The 23,117-nt window shown below is 43.0% G+C and overlaps 2 long non-coding RNA genes across 2 annotated transcripts in view; both read left to right on the top strand.

Moving 5' to 3' along the window:
* The first annotated feature begins 2,208 nt into the window (after positions 1-2,208).
* On the top strand, positions 2,209-9,582 carry LOC309650335. The gene is made up of 2 exons (XR_014257530.1): positions 2,209-5,487; positions 7,397-9,582. It is a non-coding gene; the product is annotated as an uncharacterized lncRNA (long non-coding RNA).
* Positions 9,583-11,102: 1,520 nt separating this feature from the next.
* The window catches only part of LOC309650334, a 40,205-nt gene continuing 28,190 nt past the window's right edge, over positions 11,103-23,117 (top strand). Inside the window, exon 1 of the long non-coding RNA XR_014257529.1 lies at positions 11,103-14,382. This is a non-coding gene — a long non-coding RNA (uncharacterized lncRNA). The remainder of the gene's footprint in view (positions 14,383-23,117) is intronic.

The following is a 23,117-nucleotide window of genomic DNA, read 5'->3' as shown; positions in this document are numbered from 1 at the left end:
TGAGGACCAAGAGAATAATAGGTATTAATTAGCACAAAACGTGGTAGAGTTTTAGGTACACATATACACACATAGATTGCATATTCTGGAACATTGCTAGAATCCACTTTTACAGCATAGAAATAGTGAGAAAGGGCTCCCTCTTGGCTAAGAAAGTTTTATGACTTAAGTACCCATAAATTGCTGAAGACAGATGCCGTGGCTCACACCAAGGTGAGGGTCTCCTTTGTAACTATGCGTGCACATGTAGGTGCTGGATCAGATTTTAGTATGAAAGACAAAAGACATCAGATGAAAGCTGGACACAGAGCAGGAGACAGCCTGAATTCAGGCAGGCATCGTGCCTAAATGTCCTGTAGCTCCACCCCTCCCTTTAGTCCTGAGTGGAAATGAGAGAGCCGGCCAAGTTATGCTAGAATGCCAGGTCTTTTCCTTAATAAGAACTTAAATAAACTGCAGAGCCCTGCTGGGAAAACAGACAGCTCAACATACCCTAATGAAATACTCTTGCAGAAAGCTTCTGTGTCTCCCATTCCTTTTCTGAATTGGATCCAAACTATGACTAAAGTTCCTTCGACGGAGGGCAACCAGGGCTATTTGGGAAAGAGTGATGGAAAGTTTTCTTCTTTTTTCCAGAAAGGTCTGCCCCTTCTGTGAAGACTACTGCTAGCAGAGTGCCAGACTCTCAATGTCAAGGAACAAAAGTGGGTCTTGGTGAACTGGCCGGTGTCCAGAGCAGAAGATGCGCTGATAGTGAGAGCCTTCGCTCTCTTTTGCTGAGCCCTTCCATGAACTCCCTGCAGAAGCCATCTGCAGCCAAGGCCTCCTGTAAATATCCCTGCTCATCCTCAAACATCCTCAAAGCCAAGTGTTTCACAATCAACCTTTTCTTCTGTGAAAATAAAAGTTCCTCTTTCTTCCATGTCACCTAACTTGTTTTTGTTGTTATTGTTGATTTGGGTATGTAATAAACCATCACGGAATTCATTTGTTCATGTATTCAGCAGGTATTTATTGAGAGTGTAGTGTGTGTCAGACACTGTTCTAAGAACTGGGCCACACTGGTGGATAATACAGCTGTGGTCACTGTTTTCAATGGTATTTGAGGTCCTGGAGAAGAAAGGGGAGAGAGAAGCAAATAAATGTAAAATTATACATTCTGTTAAGTCAAACAGGAAAAGAACAGGGTGACATGAGAGAATAATGGGGGGAGGAGAGCAGAGGAGGATTGTGGCAGAGACAACAGAGGCCTGAGTAGAATTTAGTCGCTCCTGGGCTCCAGTATCGAGGCCATCTCAAATACAGCAGTGCGCTTAATAGGCAAACAAAACTAGTTTATTCTAAGACAACTGCTGGTTTCCCTTCCAACCAGATGGTCATCGCTGAGCCCCTTCTTTATAGAAATTCTGGACTGCGAATTGTCCTCAGCCCCAGAAGGTGACAGGGTCTTAAAAAGGCTGATGGACTGAGTCATATATTTTGGGCACCTTTTACTTGGCTGTTACAAGGAGGCAAAGAATAAGACAGACATGAAGCTTGTGTTGCTCTTCACCCAAATGAGCCTCTCCCACCAATTTTAGGCCATTTCTTCTGGTCCCCAGAGGCCCACCTCCCTCCCCATTAACAGAAGGCAAATTCTGTGTTATACCCCAGCAAAAAGAGGGTGACAAAAACATAGTCTGAAAAACACCTCACAAACACAAGGAAGTTACACTTGATAAAACCCTCTGCTAATTGCAGTTCCAAATAGTGAAAAGCAGACTTCAGTGCCACTGCCTAATTTTTATTTTATTATTGTTTGGTATTGCTTAATTATCGGTTGGTGTTAAACATATATAGTTCTGCCAGGCGTTGTTCTAAGCACTTTATAAATATCAACTCATTTAATTCTCAGAACAACCCCATGAGATGGATTCCATGGTCACCCCCATTTTACAGATGAGGATACTGAGGCACAGAGAGATAAGGAGATTGCCGGGGTCACACAGCTAGTAAATGGCAGGGCACAACTTTGAACCAGCAATCTGGCTCCCGAGCCCATCTGCCTAACCACCATGTTGTGTGGCCTCTGAGTAGCATAGCTAGTATATTTAAGTAGTTATGTAAGTATTCGTAATATACTTTAAAAGAGCACACAAATTATATATATATATATATATATATCTGTCATATATATATATATATATATATATATATATATATATATATATATATATATATGACCAACATCTTTTCTTTTATAAACTAGCATCTCTCTCATGGTTAAATAAGTGATTTCAGGACGGGGGCATTTAAGGATCTTAATGCTGTCTGGTGCTTTTGGCAAGGAAAAAGGATCAAATAAGCAAGCTATAAAGACAAGTGAAAACCTTCCATTACAATGTTGCCATGTAGCTCCTAATTTTACCTCTGTTAGGGCAGGTACATACCTTATCATGCTGAAAGCCAGAGGGCCCAGAAGAGAAGCCCCTAATTCCCTACATTTAATTCTAAGCCTGTCTCCCCTTTTCTGTTACTCTGGGCTGTATTTCTATGAAGACAATATTCCATGTGTTTTACAAATGGTGCTTGAAAAAGTGTACTTTGCCTGTTTTGGATCCTTGGTGTGGGTTGAGTCAGGCATTTCCATTCAGCTTTGGAAAAGGCTGAAAAGCTGTCTTGCTGGAAAAGTTCCACTGTCCCATTTTCCTTGGCTGTATCTTTGCTGCCTGTTACCAGCAAGATTAACTCATCTTGAAGTTTTGCATGAAAACTAATTTTGAGTTTCTTTTGCTCTTGTCATTTGCTTCTTGCCCCAGACCAGAATTCTCTAGTGGTCTCAGTCCCAACACCAAGGCACTGTCCTCTGTAATTTAACAGCAGAGGGTGCTGTGAGCCTGTGGTTGCCCAGGCCTCCGCCAGAAAAAGAAGATAAAAGAGCCTCCGCTGATTCAGCCAGCCTGAAAGAGGGCTTCTCATTGTCTTGGCCCCTTGTGGCTACTGAAGATCTTGCCTGGGAGACGTGGAGTAGTGAGACGTTTCTCGAAAAGCCAGCAGGGAATGAAGAGACAAGGTGTGGCCTTCTGGAAATGATTTGTCATTTGTGTTTTTGAGTTTTAACCCTTCTCTGGTCAAATTGATGCTTGATATTTTATGCCCTTACCTTCATGAAGACCAGAGATGCTGAATAGTGCTGAATCCTAACTTAATTCAGAAAACAGCATCCGCTTTCTGGGCTCAGCCTTAGTTTGCAACGACAAGGCTAAATGCACTAAGAAGGTCAGACTCATCAGTAAATATGGGACCTGTTTTGATGCCTCCCTCAGGAGAATGGTGAAGAAAATTGAAATCCGCCAGCACGCCAAGTACACTTGTTCCTTCTGAGGTGAAACCAAAATGAAGAGCTGAGTTGTGGGGACCAGGCACTGGGGTTCCTGCGTGAAAATTGTAGCTGGTGGTGCCGGAACCTCCCAGCCCACTTCTGCAGTCACAGTAACGTCTGCCCTCAGAAGACTGAAGGCATGCAAAGGCCAGTAGAAGCTCCACCATTTGAAACATTGCTAGCCCATAATAAATAGCTTGATTTATGTAACAAACACACAAAACAGAAAACAGCATTCATTATTCCCATTTTCCAGGACCCCCTGGAAACTCCCCCTGAATTCCTCTATACTGATGCTATCAATGGCTGTAGTAAGACAACGGGGAACATTTCTTTCTTTTTTTCATCTTTTTGTAAGCTGAATGCTACCTCCAGGTTATCTCTCAATTTTTCTCAGTCTTCCTGAAATTCTGCATCTTTAACTCTTTTTTTTTTTTTTTCCAGCTTCTTGACTTCCTACAACGTTTTTCATGTCTTGATTATTGACAGAAAGCAATAGCAACGTTTTGTATTTCTGGCTATTTCAGTTACCTTTGCTCTAAGCAAATTTGCTTTATAAGATATATTTTTATAAAATCCTTCACACCAGGCTTTCATGGCAAGATAGGCTAAGTTCATAAAATAACCTGATGGACACACTCAATTTGTTATTTCTGACAAGTGTAGAATATATCTATCTCGGAGAGCTGGCTTCAACTGTTTCTATGTGATTTCACAACCACAGTGAGAGAAGGGGCTATGGGGATGCGGAGGGAACTTGGGCAATGTGTGAGAAAAGTTGTGGTGGCAGACTGGCCTCTGATGGCATCAGCAGTCACCCGGAATATAAACTTGTCAAGATTCTAGACCTGAACAAAGCAAAGATACTGCTAGACAGACAAGGACTCAGAAAGGTTATTGCCTGTGCTCCCTTTCCGGACAAACAAACAATATTTGATTTGATGTGTTGGATAAACTCCAGCCAAACAAGAGAAGAATTCAACAGAGAGGAAAACATAGGATATAAGAAACTGAAACTGAGAACTGCAGGGAAAGAAAAGCTGCTTTAAGGGGAAACGAACATTGAAGAGCTGATTAGAAACATCTAAACAATCAAAAAAGGCACACTGTTCAAGAAAGTCACGATCTGAAAATAAAGCAAACTATAGTTTTTAAATGACTCTGAGAACTGAAGAAGCAAAAGGAGCAGCATTTTCCAGACTACGAAGGCCGTGCCTCCTTTAGCTAGGTAATTTGGGGTGGGAGTGGGGAGTGGGGAGTGGGACTGACGGATGCTCTAATTTTGTGAACCATCATATTGGATTTATAATAGTTGCTAACCACAATTGTTTCCCCATGATGCACTTTGTTGTTTCTTATAACTTTGACTGCCTTTTATAGAATAGTTTTATAGGATCTTTTTAGGTGATGTATTCAAATTATTTACCAATTGCTATGGCATGAGCCCTGACCAATTTCAACAAATATTTATTGAGTGCCTCCATGTGCCAGACATTATTCTAGGTGCTTGGAATACATCAGTGAACAAAACAATTCCTGCCCAAGCAGAGCTTAACTTATAGTGATGCAGACACATCAGAAACAATAAATCAGTAAGAGAAGACAAAAGAAAGGGAGCAGGAAAGAGAAGGAGGATTGGGAATGCAGAGGGTAGGAACAGGGAGAGGAAAGTAGTAGCGTGGATGGAAATTTAAAATCGGGTGGTCATGGAAGGCTTCACTGAGAAGATGAGACTCAAGCAAAGACTTGACAGAGATGAGGACATCAGGCAAGCGGGTATCTGAGGGCAGAGCGTGGGGGCAGAGGAGCAGCTGGTGCCAAGCCCTCAGGCTGGAGTGCACCTAGTCTGCTGCAGGGACCGCAAGGAGCCATGGTGCCTGGAGTGGGGGCTGCAGTGGAAGGAGAGGAGCGAGATAAGTGTCCTTGTCCCTCCATCCCTCCACCAACCCGGGAGGAGTGCAGCTCTTACTCTGAATGACATCTCACCCACTGAAGCATCTTAAGCACAAAGGCCAGGGTCTGACTTTCATTTTAAAATGATCACAATGGTTGTACTGATGAAAAAAGACTGTAGGAGGCATGGGAGGAAGCAGGGCATCTGTCAGGAGGCTGATGCTGCCATCCAGGTGAGAGAAGATGGCACCTTGGATCCAGATGGGCAGTGGTGGGTTCTGGATATACTTGAAAGTTAGAGCCGTTGGGATTTCCTGACCAACTGGATGTGGGAGTGAGGGGGGGAGAGGGGTGAAGGACCACTCCTGGGCTTGGAGGATGGTGTCGATCCAGGAGCGGCTGGAGCAGGACCCTGAGAGCCCCTTGCTGGCCCTTCAATGCTGTGGCGGTGTTAGGGGAGCCCCCCGGGAGGCAGGAGGCGCCAGGACAGCAGGGGCGCTTGGGGAGTTCTGCACAGCATTGTCTGTTTCCGTGCTTACCCGCTGTTGGCAGCCCTGGATGTTGTGCTTAGGGCTCAGCTTTTCCTCATTCTTTTCTCTTGGAGAATGAACCTAAAAGTAGGCTTAGATCTTAAACTTATTTTAAATTAAAAAATAGGTTTTTGATTCTCCAGTTAGATATCAGCGAGGTCTTCTGATTTTTAGGGGACAGTTGACTAAGTTTAACTACCCGAAAACAAATGTTACTCATTAAGAGACATTAGTTAATTAAAAAAAAAATACCGAAAGTATACTAAACAAAAAAGAAAAAGATTAGGGAAAGCCTGAAACCTTTGGACCCCACAGTTTTCTTTTTTTTTAATTTTTGAATTTTATTTATTTTTTTATACAGCAGGTTCTTATTAGTTATCTATTTTATACATATTAGTTTATTTTTGTCAGTCCCAATCTCCCAATTCATCCCCCCCGCCCCGCCACTTTCCCCCCTTGGTGGACACCACAGTTTTTTGTTTTTTTTTTTAAACTTACGTTTATTTATTTATTTATTTGTTTTTATTTATTTATTTATTTATTTATGGCTGTGTTGGGTCTCTGTTTCTGTGCGAGGGCTTTCTCTAGTTGTGGCAAGCGGGGGCCACTCTTCATCGCGGTGCGCGGGCCTCTCACTATCGCGGCCTCTCTTGTTGCGGAGCACAGGCTCCAGACGCGCAGGCTCAGTAGTTGTGGCTCACGGGCCTAGTTGCTCCGTGGCATGTGGGATCTTCCCAGACCAGGGCTCGAACCCGTGTCTCCTGCACTGGCAGGCAGATTCTCAACCACTGCGCCACCAGGGAAGCCCGACACCACAGTTTTTATCCTGACATTTTGATTGGAAGGGTGTTGTAACTCAGGAGACATTTTCTCATAAAAGTACATACTTTGGGACTTCCCTGGTGGTGCAGTTGTTAAGAATCCGCCTGCCAATGCAGGGGACATGGGTTCGAGCCCTGGTCCAGGAAGATCCCACATGCCGCGGAGCAACTAAGCCCGTGCGCCACAACTACTGAGCCTGCGCTCTAGAGCCCTCGAGCCGCAAACTACTGAGCCCTCGTGCCACAACTACTGAAGCCCCTGAGCCTAGAGCCCGTGCTCCACAACAAAGAGTAGCCCCTGCTCACCGCAACTAGAGAAAGCCTGCACGCAACAACGAAGACCCAACACAGCCAAAAATAAATTTAAAAAAAAAAAAAAAAAAAAAGGATGGCTGGCTTCAGGAGGCTGCCTCCAACAAGAATTCTGGCCCTGGCCAGTGAATGCACATGCTCATGTGCGCATGTGTGTGCGTGTGTGTGCGTTGGGAGGTTGTGTTTCCTGCTGTTAATGGAAAGAGGACAGGTTGATCAACTAGAACAAAGAGACCAACCCAATGGACATCATTGTCAACAAAGAGACAGCATGACGGTAGTTGCCAAGGAATATGAGGAATAAAAAGAAGAAGGAAGTACGATTATATTGTGGGTGAAGGAATAAAACTTTAAGCAGAAATATTGTAGGTAAAATAAAATAAGATAAAAGATTTTATATTAGAAAAAAATGTAATTTTAATTGGAAAAATCATTGTGAACTCATGACCTTTAACAGAAATATGTTTTTCTGACTGCAGCCCATTAATATCAGCACTTCTGCCAACCCCTGACTCTCACTGAAAGGAATTGAGACTTCTTGAAGGAGGATTCTGCATCTTGGAGCAAGGAAAATTTAGGATGGGCTTAGAAAACAAGGGTTTCAGACAGGTAATGGTGGAAGGATAAGGAAGCCATGGACCAAAATGCAACAATTTTGACACCAAAAGAGAAAAAACAATTATGATTGACTGAAATGAGTAGAGTGTGTGAAAAACCTCAAGATAAAGAAGTTGATATATGATTTCTTAAAAGGATAAATATACCAAAATATGTTAACTTTAATCAATAGAGTGTCAATAAATCTGGATTTTAAAAATTAAATTAGTAGCCTCATACATTTGTTACTGTGTAATCAGGAAAGTGTGACTACAAGAAATTAATGTGAGACAGATAGTTCTGGAAAAAGGTAGAAATTGTACCAAGAACAGGAAAGACTGATCAAGACTAGTGGTCACACATAATAAACAGAAAGTATATGTGTGGGGGTCTCACAGTGGAGCAACTCCAAAGTTTTCCAAGATGAAGAATTACCCGAATATTCTAAAGGGGAGAGGGGACAATTCCAGAGCTCACTGTTAATCATAATGAGATATGACAAAGCACACATACATTTTAAATATAATTGCAACAGACCCGGTCAGTACTGCATATCATCCAAATGATGAGACAGTGGGATGTGGCTAAGCAAGATTGTAGAATGCACTATTTTGGTGAGAGACACCAGGTTCCAAGGGATGAATTAGTACAATCTATTGATGTAGCAAGTCAAGTTTAAGTAGAAAACGGGATCTTGGGTTGGAAAGTACGACCAGATCCATATCCTGGTCCAGAAGGTTTAGAATGTGGAAACCTAATCTTGGCTGGTCAGAGATAGTATTTTTTTTTTTCTCTTGGTTCTGAAGATTACTGTAACCCTATGAAGACATAGGAAAAAAAATTGCTGTGAACGTACGAGAGTGCCAAATAATTCTAGAAAGGGAACCCAAGAAAGTAAGAATAATATATACAGCGATGATGAAGGTGAACATTGACACCCACAGTATTATGACTTATGTAACCACTTAAGTGTATCTGCCTAATAATGAGTTCTGCTATCTCTGTGGCATTCTGTGGATGTTTTCTCTGCTTTTATGATATTCAAAGCATCATAAAGGGGACAGGGAACTGGAGTGTCACAGGGGCTGAGGCAATGTGGTGACTGCTGTTAAGACACTAAGAGGTCTGTGACCTTCAATGAAAAGATAAAGTCCCACCCTGAAAGCCCTGGGGTTGAAGCAGGATTCAGTTCACACTTTCTGCCTCACCCTAGAACCTTTGGGAGTCAATCTATCTTGAGAAATAAAGGCAAGTCTTAGTCATGACTTTCTCATCATCAGCTGCTTCAAGAGTTTGTTCCCCGCCTACTGGGGACCCTCTCCTGGGAACCCAGAGGCCAAAGTTTCTCCATAGCCTACCCCGGCCTTTGGGTTTTCAACCTCTTTCTAATTTTCCATTGGGAGCCTAAGAATGTCTTTTTATTGAGTCATTTGTGGAACTCGAAGCTACTCGAATTTATAATTTGTTAGCTGGTTTTTCCAACTATTTTCCAGCAAATAGCTGTCTATTTTTCATGTATCAGTCAACAGAGACTTTCGGAGGCCACCTCTGTGTTAGGCCCTGAGGCATGGTGGTGATCAGAGCAGGCACAAGCTGCCCTCACAGGGCTTGTAAGGGTCTAGTGGGGAAGACAGACGTGGCTCAATAAATCACACACCTGACACTTGCTAGAGAGGAAGGGTAAAGGGGGAGCTATGCATGGGCTTATCAGGGGCTCTTGATCTAGCCTGGGGGTGTGGGGTGGTTTCCTTGAGAAACTGATATGGAATGGGAAGGAATTTTCTTGTGAAGTGGGGGAAGAGTGTTCTGAGAAGAGGGCTGTGCAAAAGCCCCGAGGAACCAGGCTGTAGTACACAGACCGAGGCGAAGGTGGCGAGGCACCACCCAAGGTGCAGATCAAGCTGACTCCTGGAGGCCATATAAAGATTTTTTTCTTTTTTTGTGGTAAGAGCTTTATTGAGATCATTCACATACCATAGAATTTATTTATTTAACTTGTACAGTTCATTGGTTTTTAGTAGATCCACAAAGTTAAATAATCACTACAACCAATTTTAAAACATTTTCATCACCCTCCCGCCACCCCCAAGGAAACTTTATACCCTTTGGCAGTAATCCCCATTCTCCCCATTTGGGTTCTGGACCCAGTTTCAATGTGTGTATGTGGGTGTTTCCCCAAACATCCAACAAGCAATTATGGGGACACAGCCTGGGTGTCCTACAATTCAACTCAATTCTGACACCGTCTACCTGGACATTGAGGTTAAGGGATCAGTTCTCCAAGACTGCCCTCCCCTCCAACCCTCCATTCAGAGGCCAGTCTTTTTTTTTTTTTTTTTTTTTTTGGCGGCGCATCATGCGGGATCTTCCCTGACCAGGGCTCGAACCCCTGTCCCCTGCACTGGCGAGCAGATTCTTAACCACTGCACCACCAGGGAAGTCCCCAGAGGGTAGTCTTAAGCCCAGGTTGTCACCTGTGCCTCTGACCCACTGACTATAGATCAGAGGTTCCATCAACCCCCTCCTTGGGTTCGACTAACTTGCTAAGTGGCTCAGAGAACTCAGAGAAACATTTTACTTAACTAAATTACCGATTTATTATAAGAGGATATAAACTCAGAAACAGTCAGACAGAAGAGATGCCTAGGGCAATGTATGGGGAAAAGTCATGGAGCTTCTATGCTCTCTCCACACACCCCACTCTCCCCAAATCTCTTTGTGTTCGCCAACCCGGAAGCTCTCCAAACCCCACCCTTCTGGGTTTTAGGGAGGCTTCATTACATAGGCATGACGGATTACATAATTGGCCATTGGCAGTTGATTCAACCTCCAGTCCCTAGCCCCTCCCTGGAGGTCAGGAGGGTGCGACTGAAAGTTCCAACCTTCTCGTCACGTGGTTGGTTCCCTAGCAACCAGCCCCCATCCTTAGGTGCTTTCCAAATGTCACCTCATTAACATAAACTCGGGTGTGGTTGAAAGAGATTTGTTATGAATATCAAGACACCTTTATTGCTCTTATCACTTAGAAACTCCAAGGGTTTTAGGAACTCTGTGCCAAAAACCAGGGACAAACACCACGTATATTTTTTATTACATCATATACTAGGCTGGTATGTTTTGAGTTTGAGGCACTGTGAGAAATTCAGGTTAAATGGGTAGTTGAATGAACAGCTCTAGAAAGCCGTGGAGACTGGTCTGGAAGGAGATAATTTGACAGTCACTGGGAGACAGGCAGAGGCCCTGCAGGAAACAGATGTATGCTCCAACTGCTTGCTTTGAGGAGAGTTTAAGAAAGGGGCTGTTGTAGGGTTGAAGGAAATCAATTAAAAAAGAGAGCAGGGACTTCCCTGGTGGTGCAGTGGTTAAGAATCCTCCTGCCAATTCAGGGGACACGGGATCGAGCCCTGGTCCGGGAAGATCCCACATGTCGCGGAGCAACTAAGCTTGTGCGTCACAACTACTGAGCCCGTGCGCCTAGAGCCACCGCAATGAGAAGCCCGAGAACCACATCGAAGAGTAGCTCCCACTCGCTGCAATGAAGACCCAATGCAGCCAAAAATAAACAAATAAAAAAAAAATTTAAATGTGGCATGTTTTAAAAAAAAAGTACATAACTGGAGGGATTATATTTGCAGAACAGAAAGTAAATATTTAAAAAAAAAAGAGAGAATGTCCTTCTTCTTAGGAGCTATGTGAAGTACTTAGAAGTGAAGGAGTCCTGATGTCTGAAAATTACTCTTAAATGAATGACCAAAAAATAAGAATATGTATATATATCTAGTGAGAGAGAGTGATAAGGCAAGTAAGACAAAATGTGACTAGTTGGTGATTTAGACACAGGGCATATAAAAGTTCATTGCACTTTATTTTTTATTTTAAAAAATTTTCAAAATAAAAAGTAGGGAAAAAACTAACACCTTAGTATAGAACAACTGAGAAAAAATAGAAACACAGAAAGAAGAAAATACCCATGATTCCACCACCTAAAGATAGTCAATGTTGACATTTTGGTGTATTTCCTTTCATTTTTCTTAGGCACTTAAAAACTGTATTTGATGTTAGTATATATACACACAGACCCACTGATAGTTTAAATTTAAATAAGACATGTTTGAATAACACATTGTTTCAACTTAGATGAGTAGAAGGGAACAGAAATGATTCTAAATATTCAGAAGTTTTTAAAAGAACCTAAAATTGGGGACTTCCCTGGTGGTCCACAGGTTGAGACTCTGCACTCCCAATGCAGGGGGCCTGGGTTCGATCCCTGGTCAGGGAACTAGATCCTGCATGCAGCAGCTAAGATCCCACATGCCCCAACTAAAGATCCCGCACGCCACAGCAAAGACCCTGCACGTGGCAGCTAAGATCCGACACAGCCAAATAAATAAAGTAAATAAATAAATACTAAAAAAAAAAAAAAGAACCTAAAAAATTCGATATTCTAGTGCATCATTTAACCATGTATGAGCCATTTTTCTATTGCAGTACCTCAGGCAGTATGGTATGGTGGTCAGAGCCCAGGCATGGTGGTCAATTGCCTGGGTTTGAATCTGGCTCAGACTAGCTCTGTGACCTTGAGGAAGTTTCTTAGCTTTCTGATTCTGCTTCCTCCTCTGTAAAGTGGTGATAATAATTCGTGTTGGGAGGATGAAGCAAGTTATATGTGCAAAGTCTTTAGAAAAGTGACAGGCATCTCACCATCACCACCATCATCACCACCATCATCACCACCACCATTATCATCATCACCACCACCATCACCATCACCACCATCATCATCATCATCATCATCACTATTATTAGCTCGAGGAACCAGGTGGTAAGGATGACTCAGTAAGTTATTTTTTGTTTTGTTTTGGTTTTGATTCTTAAACCAAAGAGACCAAGGTCCTCAAGCATTCACAATCCTTAGAAGTCACCTACAGATAGTGATTAATCTGAATCTCAAAGGCACAGAATCAGCTTATTTCTCTCTCTGCTGGTGCCATCACCCCAAAGGCAGCAATGACAAGAGAGCAAGCCCTTCCTTTTTTTTTTATTTTTGGCTGCAACCAAGGATCGAACCCATGCCCCTCGCAGTGGAAGAGTGGAGTCCTAAACACTGGACCACCAGGGAATTCCCCTTTTTTTTTTTTAAATTTTTTACCTCCTTTCTTTTTATTTTCCACCTCTCTCCTTATCCTCCTTACCAAGTCTTCCTGATCGCTTGTCACTTGCCAGCTTTAAATTCTCCTCAAAACTATCTCAGCCTCAGATATCGTCAGCTGACATTACTTCCCAGAACCTTGGTGTCATTTTCTATTCTGCCTGGAATACAGCTGCTTCACTCCAGCACTTGTGGGGTAGCATTCTATCAAGTTAGCCTAAAAGAGCTCGTCTCTGGCTACACAAAGAGTGCTTCCATCCTTGTTTTTGTTTTGTTTTGAAATTTTTTAACTGCCCTCCCCTACTGAAGATTATGGAAGAATAAGAGAAGATAAAAGTTAATCTTACTGTATAGCGTGGGAAACCTGGTTAGACATTTGAAATGCCCAAATATACCACAATCTGACTAGAGAATATTCTGGCAGTGGGTAACAACAGCTATGAAACTTTTCAAACCTTTGACCCAGTATTACCAGTTTTGGGAATATACCCCAAAGAAATAAACTAAAAGGGAAAAAATGTAACTCGTGCAAAGATGTTTGTGTGCTGCTATTTTTAAGAGTGAAGAATTGGAAATAATCCAAATGCCAAATAAGGGAATGGCTTGGCAAATTATGGTATAGGGACATAAGGAGAGAGACACCAGGGAACGATTTTCAAGGACAGGAGTATAGCCTCTGCTGGCTCTAGGGAATGCGTAGATTAAATTATTTTAAGTGACAAAGAACAACAAATGAAAAGTTTGCAACTGTGTAAAATGTGTGTTGTGCAGAAAAGTTTGGAAGTGAATTTTGAGGAAAGGAAAATGTAGTTCAGAGTTGAGTGTGATACCTCTGCTGTAAATCTGCGTGTGAATTACTGGTAAGTTGTTAACTGCCGTAAAGTTGCAAACATCTATTTCAGTACCTTCTGGGGTCTGACCCTTTTGACAGCTATAAGAGCACAGCAGGTAGATAATCGTAATATAAATCAACCAGTGGGCTTTGTTTTGCCCCTGCAGTAGAAGCACGGAGGCAACATCTTCATAGTTCTGTGCCAAGGCCTGGGAAAATATGAACTCTGGCAACAGAAGTCTTTGCTCTAGAATCTAGAGACACCAAGAGCTGCAGAAAAGACATGCTGGGTATTAAAACCTGTTTGGAATCAGACCCCTGGCAGATCAATACTCAGACCTTGCTGAGGGCTCACCAATAACCAGGCAAGTGGCGGGGACCTATTTTTTTAACAGGGAGAGAGGAGAAATTTAGATTTCAGAGGCCAGAATGTATGAGACATGCCAAAGAAACATTTACCAAAAAGTAACACAGACTCTTCAATTACTATTTACAGACTCAGGCCTACAGTAGACTCCCACTTCTTTTTTTAAAAACTAGGAATGCAAGAGTTCAGAATAGGAAACTGGACAGTCATAGCAAGAAACTAAGAGGACATCAAATCAAGGCACTGTAAACAACAGGAAGGTGATGGATAGATGTTTGTGGCAAGTTCAGGGGCGTATAGAGTATTTTTTTAATAATATATCTTGGGTATGAGTTAATTTTTAACAACTAGAAAACAAGGAAACACGTTCACTGGAATGAATTGTTATTAGTTAAAGTTTACACATCATTTTAAAAAATTTTTTATTTTATTTATTTATTTATTTTTGGCTGTGTTGGGTCTTCATTGCTGTGTGCGGGCTTTCTCTAGTTGTGGCGAGTGGGGGCTACTCTTCATTGCGGTGTGCAGGCTTCTCATTGCAGTGGCTTCTCTTGTTGTGGAGCAGGGGCTGTAGGCGCACGGCCTCAGTAGTTGTGGCTTGCAGGCCCTAGATTGCAGGCTCAGTAGTTGTGGCACACGGGCTTAGTTGCTCTGTAGCATGTGGGATCTTCCTGGACCAGGGCTCGAACCTGTGTCCCCTGCATTGGCAGGCAGATTCTTAACCACTGCACCACCAGGGAAGCCCTACACATCATTTACAGTCATTTTTTCTAGTGAAGTTTTACCTTATCATCATCCGAAGGCTATTTGGCCTGGGATGGATTTTTTTCTTTCTCAGCCTTAACTTGGGCAGTAAGACACAATCAAATTTGGATTTTTTTTTTCCATCAGCCACTAACAGAAATTAAAACAGGAGTTTGTACGAACACTATTGGACACTGAATTTTGTAGCTATGAGACATCAAAGTATCCCATCTCTTCTATCTTCTCCAAAGAAGCCAAGTCCAAGATCAGCAGAGTTAAGCGCCCGTGTTATGCAGTGTGTCTTAACCAAGCTCTTTGTTCATCTAAGAATGTGTTTTGTTTTACTCATTCCTCTCCCTGGTGATTTAACAACAATGTTAAGTACATCCAGAGCCTTTGGGGCCGGGGTGGGGTTTGTCTCCCAAACTCTTGCAATTGGTGGCTCCCTGCCAAGACACCACCCCTCTTTCTGGCTGAAACTCTCAACCCGTCTACACATTTTATCCTGTGTTTAATGATGCCCACATCTATGGATACCTAGAAAGACATTCAACTTCAGGGTGTCTACAGAAGTCCTGGAGTCAAGAGTAGTTTTACTTATAGGAGCCCAGTTGCAACGACTCCTGTTACTTTCACAAGTTGACCTCGCTGGAGGGAAAGGTTTTAGAATTTAGAGTGATAAATCTCCCACCTCGAACAGAACCGAAAGAGGGGCTGCCTGGCACACCAGAATGACCCCTTGGCACAGAGGTACTCTGACGCTGAGTTGAAAAACATTCACTGGAGGAAAGTTCTTTCAAGTAAACTGTGATTGAGCCGCTTCTTCTCTGGTTTGTCATAGTGTTTCTCAATCCTGGCGTTATTAACATTTGGGGCGGAATAATTCTTTGTTGGGTGGGGGGAGAGGGGAGCTGTGCATTGTAGGATGTTTACAACCTGTGTGGCTTCTACGTAGTAGATGCCAGTAGCACCCCCTCCAGTTATGACAACCAAAAACGTCTCCAGGTATCGTCAAATGTCACCTGGGAGGAAAAATCACACCCAGTGGAGAACTATTGGTTGATTAGATATTTTGTGCGGACATGATGGTATTTGGGCAATAGTGTGAGATTCTCCCCCATCTCTGAAAAGAATGGAACATTCCAACTTCATTTACTCTGCCCTTGGCTTCCCCGCTGGCTCAGCCCAAAATAAAACTTGTTTTCATTCCTGACTCTTCCTCTCATCAAGCTCTTCTCCAACACTTTTTTAAAAAAGTTAATCTGTTTATTTATTGGCTGTGTTGGGTCTTCGTTGCCCCACGCAGTCTTTCTCTAGTTGCCGAGAGCGGGGGGCCACTCTTCCCGGCGGTGCGCGGGCTTCTCTTGTTGCGGAGCACGGGCTCTAGGCTTGCAGGCTCAGTAGTTGTGGCTCGCGGGCTTCACTGCTCCGCAGCATGATGGGATCCTCCTGGACCAGGGCTCAAACCCGTGTCCCCTTCATTGACAGGCGGATTCTTAAACACTGCGCCACCAGCAAAGTCGCTCCAACACTTTCTTATTCTTCCTCAAATCCATTTCCCCCAGTTAATCTTCCTCAAGGATTGAGTATTATAGGCATTCCTCCCCCAAAAAACCTGTAACTACTTGGAAACCTTGAGCTCTTTCAGGTGAGAGAGCCCAAAGTGAGCAGAATCCTCCCCAGGTCTTTTGTTTTTCTTAAAATGGATTGAGTTCAGCAACCCCCTGCAACTTGAGGAATTAACTCACCAGTCTGACAAGTTATTATGTTTGGGGTCACTTGCCCTTTGGAATTTCTTAGAAGCATATCACGCAGCTGTGTGGAGCTTTGTAGGTAGGAAACGAGAAAGGGCAGAGTTCTGGAGATAACTGTTTGGCGGCCACTGTAAGTAGGGAGGCTGCTGACGAAGCTTGGGGAGCCAGATAAAAGCCTGGAGCTGCAGCGTCAGCCTTTCCTGAATCAGCGCTGATACCTGTCAAGAGCCTCACCTAAGGAACCTCACCTAAGGCTCCCCAGAGCAAGGGAGCCCTTTGGAGGCTCTGGTGCAGTGGCCATGGTGGTTTCACTGCAGTCTATAGGGAGACGCGATGCCATTGTCATTTCATTGCAGTCATCGTGTGGGACAAAATGGACTGGTAAGGAGGGCATTGGTAGTCTAAAGACATTGAGGCAGGCTGGGACCTGAGACCCTTTGCTGCAGTGCTACAATGCTTGCACCTGGACAAATGTCTCTTTGAGCAACAAAATACAAGGAAACTGTAAGGGACTAAAAAAACTGCGTGCGGTTGCAGTTGGGGCAAATTCTGGACAACAAGATATAAAAGATACAAAAAGTCCAAAAAAACCCAACTGCCACTTCTGAAGAGCGGGGAGCAAAAACAGGGTGTCAGGGGCAAAAGCAGGGTACTGGGCATGACACCTGTACTCAATACCACCAAAGGGGTGGGCAAACACCTAAGCCGCCCCTCTGGCCCGACCCCTGGAAACATCCCTACCCCTCACCCCATATAAGGAACCAGCTCTCCCCTCCTCCGGGAGTGAGCAAGGGAAACTGTTACTTGTTTTCACTCCCCTCTGCTGCAGCTGGGGCCCCAGTAAAGCCTTGCCTGAATTTCTTGTCTCTCCTCTAGTCAATTTCTATTGCTTGGGGAAGGCCAAGAACCTGGTCCGTAACAACATGATCAAAATAAACAAAAATAATTTATGCCACTTGGACTTCTAAGTTAGTGAAGCCAAATCACACTTGTACAAAAGCTCACTTAAGTTCATTACTAGGGTGGATCAAGTAGGGATCAGTGGCAGGGTTGCCTGTGGGGTGGGGTTGAAGGAGGAGATTAGACAGAAAGACAGAGGAGCAAAGATGGAATTTTGGTGGCAGTCCTCGGCTAAAGAGTCCAAAATGGTTCACCATGGAGGAGAAGGAATTAGATTTTCATTCTTTTTGCTCTGGAGAGAAGAACTGCAGCTCTTGAAGACTGGAATCCCCAATTCTGTGATGGCACGGAATGAGAGAAGTCTGGCCAGCCTTCAGATGTTGAAGTGCAGTTGAGCTGATCGGAAGGCAATGACCATGGAATGTGAAGATCAAAAGAAGAAAGCCAGAAGACAGCAGAAAAGAAAACATTGAAAATTTGCTGACTGGAAAAATACTCTCATGCTAAAAAAACCCCAAACCCCATAAAAACATCAAGTCGTTTCATGTTGTTGTCGTTACGCTCCTGCCCTGGAAAGATTTATGAAAGCAAAGGAAGAGAGGAGCACATAACATAATTAGGAACAGGCTACCTAGAACACAGTTATTCTAGCTGTGGCTTAATTTGGTTAACAGACTCTGGTCCTGGTTCAAATAAGCTGGCTCTGCTATTCACTTATGTCTTTCACTTCTGTGTCAACAGCTGCCTGTTGACCCCGCTGCCCAGGTAAATGCCGGAGTCAGGCAAAGGGAAGATAGTTCTCTGCTAAGAATCAGGAGACCTGAGGACAGGTTACTCATGTGACTTAAAAGAGCTATTTTACCTCTCTAGGTCTTCATTTTTGTATCTATGAAATGAAAAAAAATTTTTTGAATAGAATTAATAGTGAACAACTTAAAAAAAAAAAAGGGGGCCAATTCAGGAAAAAGAAAAAATATTAAAAGCTTTATTCTTTTTATAAAGAAGCCAGCAACCCAGAGGCAGCTTTTTTATCTTTCACTCTGAAATTAGATTTTGGACTTTGGGTTGCCCATCATTGGACTAGACTATTGCTAGTTTCTCTTCCAGATAAATTAGGTTCTTGGTTCCCTAATGGAAGTAACTTTTATTGACTGCTACTCATACTGTTTCTAGTCAGTTCTTTCCTTAACAACATCATCAGAAGGCTCTTTGGCCAGAGTGTTTTCTATTCTCAAGAGGCTCTTGAAAAACTCTTGGATACAAATTATATTCTGCTATTTGATTTACACATATAGGCCTTAAAGGCATCTGTCTTAGTTTGGCAATTACTACAGAGTGAAATCAATAAATATTAACAATTTAGCAGCTAACGTAATGATTTTCAGAAAACAACTCAGCAAAGTTTGACAAGTTACAAACAACTAGTCAATTGATAAGGACTGGAACTTCAACTATCCAGGTGTGTCTTCAAATGAAATGTTCTTGGAGCAATAAGGCCATTGCCAACGAAAGAAGGAGGCTCCCACTGATATTTCTTCATGTAAATCTAATCACCTGATCAATCTTGCTTTGAAACTCTTCCAAAGCAAAGAATTAGACAAAATTTTTTTTTTTAAATTAATTAATTAATTTATTTTTGGCTGTGTTGGGTCTTCGTTTTTTCTGTGCGAGGGCTTTCTCTAGTTGTGGCAAGCGGGGGCCACTCTTCATCGCGGTGCGCGGGCCTCTCACTATCGCGGCCTCTCTTGTTGGGAGCACAGGCTCCAGACGCGCAGGCTCAGTAATTGTGGCTCACGGGCCCAGTTGCTCCGCGGCATGTGGGATCTTCCCAGACCAGGGCTCGAACCTGTGTCCCTTGCATTGGCAGGCAGATTCTCAACCACTGCGCCACCAGGGAAGCCCCTAGACAAAATTTTGATATAGGGTATGATCCTAGGAAACCAAAAGAGATGGCAAAACCAAAAACACTGTAAAACTTTTCCTTCCTAACCCCTTGGGAAAACAGTTTGGTGGTTCCTTAAAAGTTTCTAGTAACTTTTTCTAGTTTCTGCTAGTTTCTTAAACATAGAGTTACCATTTGACCCCGCAGTTCCACAACTAGGGATATACTTAAGAGAAATGAAATCATGCATCTACATGAAAACTTGTATGCAAGTGTTCCTAGCAGTATTGTTCATAATAGCCCCAATGTGGGAACAATCCAAATATCCATCAACTAACGAATGGATAAACAAAATTTATCCATACAATGAAATATTGTTTGGCCATAAGAAGAAATGAAGTACTAATACATGTTACAACATACATGAACCTTGAAAACATCATAAGTGAAAGAAGCCAGACCCAAAAGGTTACATGTTGTGTGATTCCATTCATATGAAATGTCTAGAATAGGCAGATCTATGAGTCAGAAAATAGATTAGTGGCTGCCGAGGGCTGGGTGGGTTGGGGTGAAATGGAGGTAACTTCTAATGAGTGTGGGGTTTCTTTACGGAGTGAGAAAGAATGTTCTAAAATCGATTTGTGGTAATGGTTGTACAATTCTCTGAATATGCTAAAAACCATTGAACTGTTCACTTTATTTTTTTTTAAGATTTTTTTTGATGTGGACCATTTTTTTAAAAGTCATTATTGAATTTATTACAATATTGCTCCTGTTTTATGTTTTGGTTCTTTGGCCTCGAGGCATGTGGGATCTTAGCTCCCCAACCAGGGATCGAACCTGCACCCCACCTCCAGAATTGGAAGGCAAAATCTTAACCACTGTACTGCCAGGGAAGTCCCTGGACTGTTCACTTTAAATAAGTGAATTGTACAGTATGTGAATTATATCTCAATAAAATTGTTGTAAATTTTTAAAGCTATTATAAGTTTTGTTAAAAAAAGCAAAAACAAAAATTTTATGCCCTTGGTTTCTCTGCAGTGAAGCAGTATTGGCCCAGGCAGCAGACGTTACATTTCCTTTTCATTTTTTTTAAATAAATAAATAAATTTATTTATTTATTTATTTATTTATGGCTGCGTTGGGTCTTCGTTGCTGCATGGGGCTTTCTATAGTTGCGGGGAGCAGGGGCTACTCTTCCTTGTGGTGCATGGACTTCTCATTACAGTGACTTCCCTTGTTGCAGAGCACGGGCTCTAGGTGCGTGGGCTTCAGTAGTTGTGGCACATGGGCTCTAGAGCACAGGCTTAGTAGTTGTGGCACACGGGCTTAGTTGCTCCACGGCATGTGGGATCTTCCTGGACCAGGGCTCGAACCTGTGTCCCCTGCATTGGCAGGCAGATTCTTAACCACTGCGCCACCAGGGAAGTCCCAGAAGTTGCATTTTCTTAATGGGTCTGTTTTCCTAGGGCAATAATACAATTGTATAGTGTGTGTGTGTGTGTGTGTGTGTGTGTGTGTGTCATCCTCAAACCTATTTCCCTAAAACGGATAGACTGCTAGACCAATCTATCAAATTGTGCTATAATATAACATGGACCTTGGTTTAAAACGGTCATTGGTCACTTAAACTTACTTCCATCCTGAGGATTCACAAGTCATTTCTAAAGCAAACATACATCTGTAACTTGGGGAAAAGATCTGTGTTCAAAATGTGCTAATACATTGGCTATATTACAAATTGATCATGGCCTGACACTCTGCTCGGCTTTACCCGTCACAAATTCTTAGCCCTTAGGGCTGTCCATTTCTAGACTTTGCCTGTCCCAGTGAAAGGTAGCAGTCCTGTATTTGTGGAGTCTCTGATCTAAATAATCTTCCACGGTGTCTCTTTACTTTCTACTCCTGTATATGGCTCTATACCAAAAGTTCTTTGTGGTAATTCTACCTTCTCGTGCTATCTCGATTGTAGAAATAAGTTACTTACTGTCTGACCCAGACAGGCTGAGCATGGCTTTTAAGCTCTTTCTTGAAAGAAAGAAAAGAAATAGCTAAGGTTGTTTTAGACACTGCTATTAATCTAACATGGTCATGCCTGTTCCAATAGTTAGTTTATGAAATTAACTTTGAAATACGGTATCTTCATACTTAGAAACAAATACTAGCTCGCTGGGAGGATCACTCTGTGTTTTGTTTTTTTTTTTAATTGGAGTATAATTGCTTTACAGTGTTGTGTTAGTTTCTGCTGTAGGATGAAGTGAATCCCCTCTTGGACCTCCCTCCCTCCCCTGCCCCCTTCCCACACCTCTAGGTCATCACAGAGCACCGAGCTGAGCTCCCTGTGCTATACAGTAGTTTCCCACTAGCTATCTATTTTACACATGGTAGTGTATTTATGTCAAACCTAATCTCCCAATTCATCCCACCCTCCCCTTCCCCACTGTGTCCACATGTCCATTCTCTACGTCTGTGTTTCTATTCCTGCCCTGCAAATAGTTTCATCTGTACCATTTTTCTAGATTCCACATATATGCATTAATATACATTATTTGGGGACTTCCCTGGTGGCACAGTGGTTAAGAATCTGCCTGCCAATGCAGGGAACACGGGTTCGATCCCTGGTCCGGGAAGATCCCACATGCCACGGAGCAACAAAGCCCGTGTGCCACAACTACTGAGCCTGCACTCTAGAGCCCACGAGCCACAACTACCGAGCCCATGTGCCACAACTACTGAAGCCCGCACGCCTAGATCCTGTGCTCCACAACAAGAGAAGCCACCGCAATGAGAAGCACGTGCACCACAACAAAGAGTAGCCCCTGCTTGCTGCAACTAGAGAAAGCCTGCACACAGCAAGGAGACCCAACACAGCCAAAAATTTAAAAAAAACAACAACGATATTTGTCCTTTGGCCACAAGAAATCAAAATCTCTGTGGTCTGAATGAAGAGTTGTATCTGGTATTGGAAGGATGGTTTGATGCAGCCATTAGTCTTACTGGCATCTGTGGGGTAGAGGATAGAGGATGAACTTGGAGTCAGACTGCCTAGCTCTTAAACTGGCTCCTCCATTCTGGGCAAGATACCTAATCCTTCCGTGCCTATTCATATGTAATGTGAACATAAATTCTAACACCCACCTCACAGAAACCTTGGGAGAATTAATGGAGTTCACTGTATAAATAAATAAAATACTTAGAACAGAGCCTGGTATATATTAAACACAAATTTCATCTTTTATTATGTGTCTTTATTAACCTCACCAACTGCTTGGGGGCAGGGACATTATTTACTTTCTGCCAGAATCCTACTGCAAGGAACCTGGACTTGGTCCCTGAGGGCAAATAAATCATCCAGGATGGAGGCCATGCCCAAGCAGTGGGGTTCAATTCAGACAGAACAAGACCATTTCCCTTCATCCTTGGTGAGACCATTAGTGTCTCGGAGGGGCCTGGTGCCACCCCTGAAGAAATAAAATTCGATAGGAGGACTCAACTTTCCCTAAAGATTCACATCCCAAAGTTCTGAAGCGAATGATCAGACTCACTCTCAGTAGATCCAGAGATATGCCGATGAGTCAAGGATTCTGGAGGTGGGACCCTGCACCCAGGATGAAATAAATCCTGCAGAAATACTTTCAGTAGCTCCCTTGAGCAACCCTCGGTGCTATCACTTGCCCTGTTCAGATTTTCTTTAACTATAACCCAAAACCTTGCTGACACTGGGTTACTGGATTCCACAGTCTGCTCAGTTTTTTTTTGGCCAGGACCAGGGATTGAACCTGTGCCCCTTGAGGTGGAAGCGCAGAGTCCTAACCACTGGACCTCCAGGGAATTCCCTGCTCAGTCTTGTTCTGCTGCTATGACTTACATTCCCTGATTGCTTAGTTTGGTAATGATCTTGCCTGTCTGCCCTCAAGGTGCAGTTTTGTAACAGGAGAGAGCCAATCCTGACTCCACGTTGGATCTGTTTCTTTT

Source organism: Balaenoptera physalus, assembly GCF_965194825.1.
Source record: "Balaenoptera physalus genome assembly, chromosome: 20".
Classification (NCBI taxonomy): Eukaryota; Metazoa; Chordata; class Mammalia; order Artiodactyla; family Balaenopteridae; genus Balaenoptera; species Balaenoptera physalus.
This window is presented reverse-complemented; position numbering and strand designations above follow the sequence as displayed.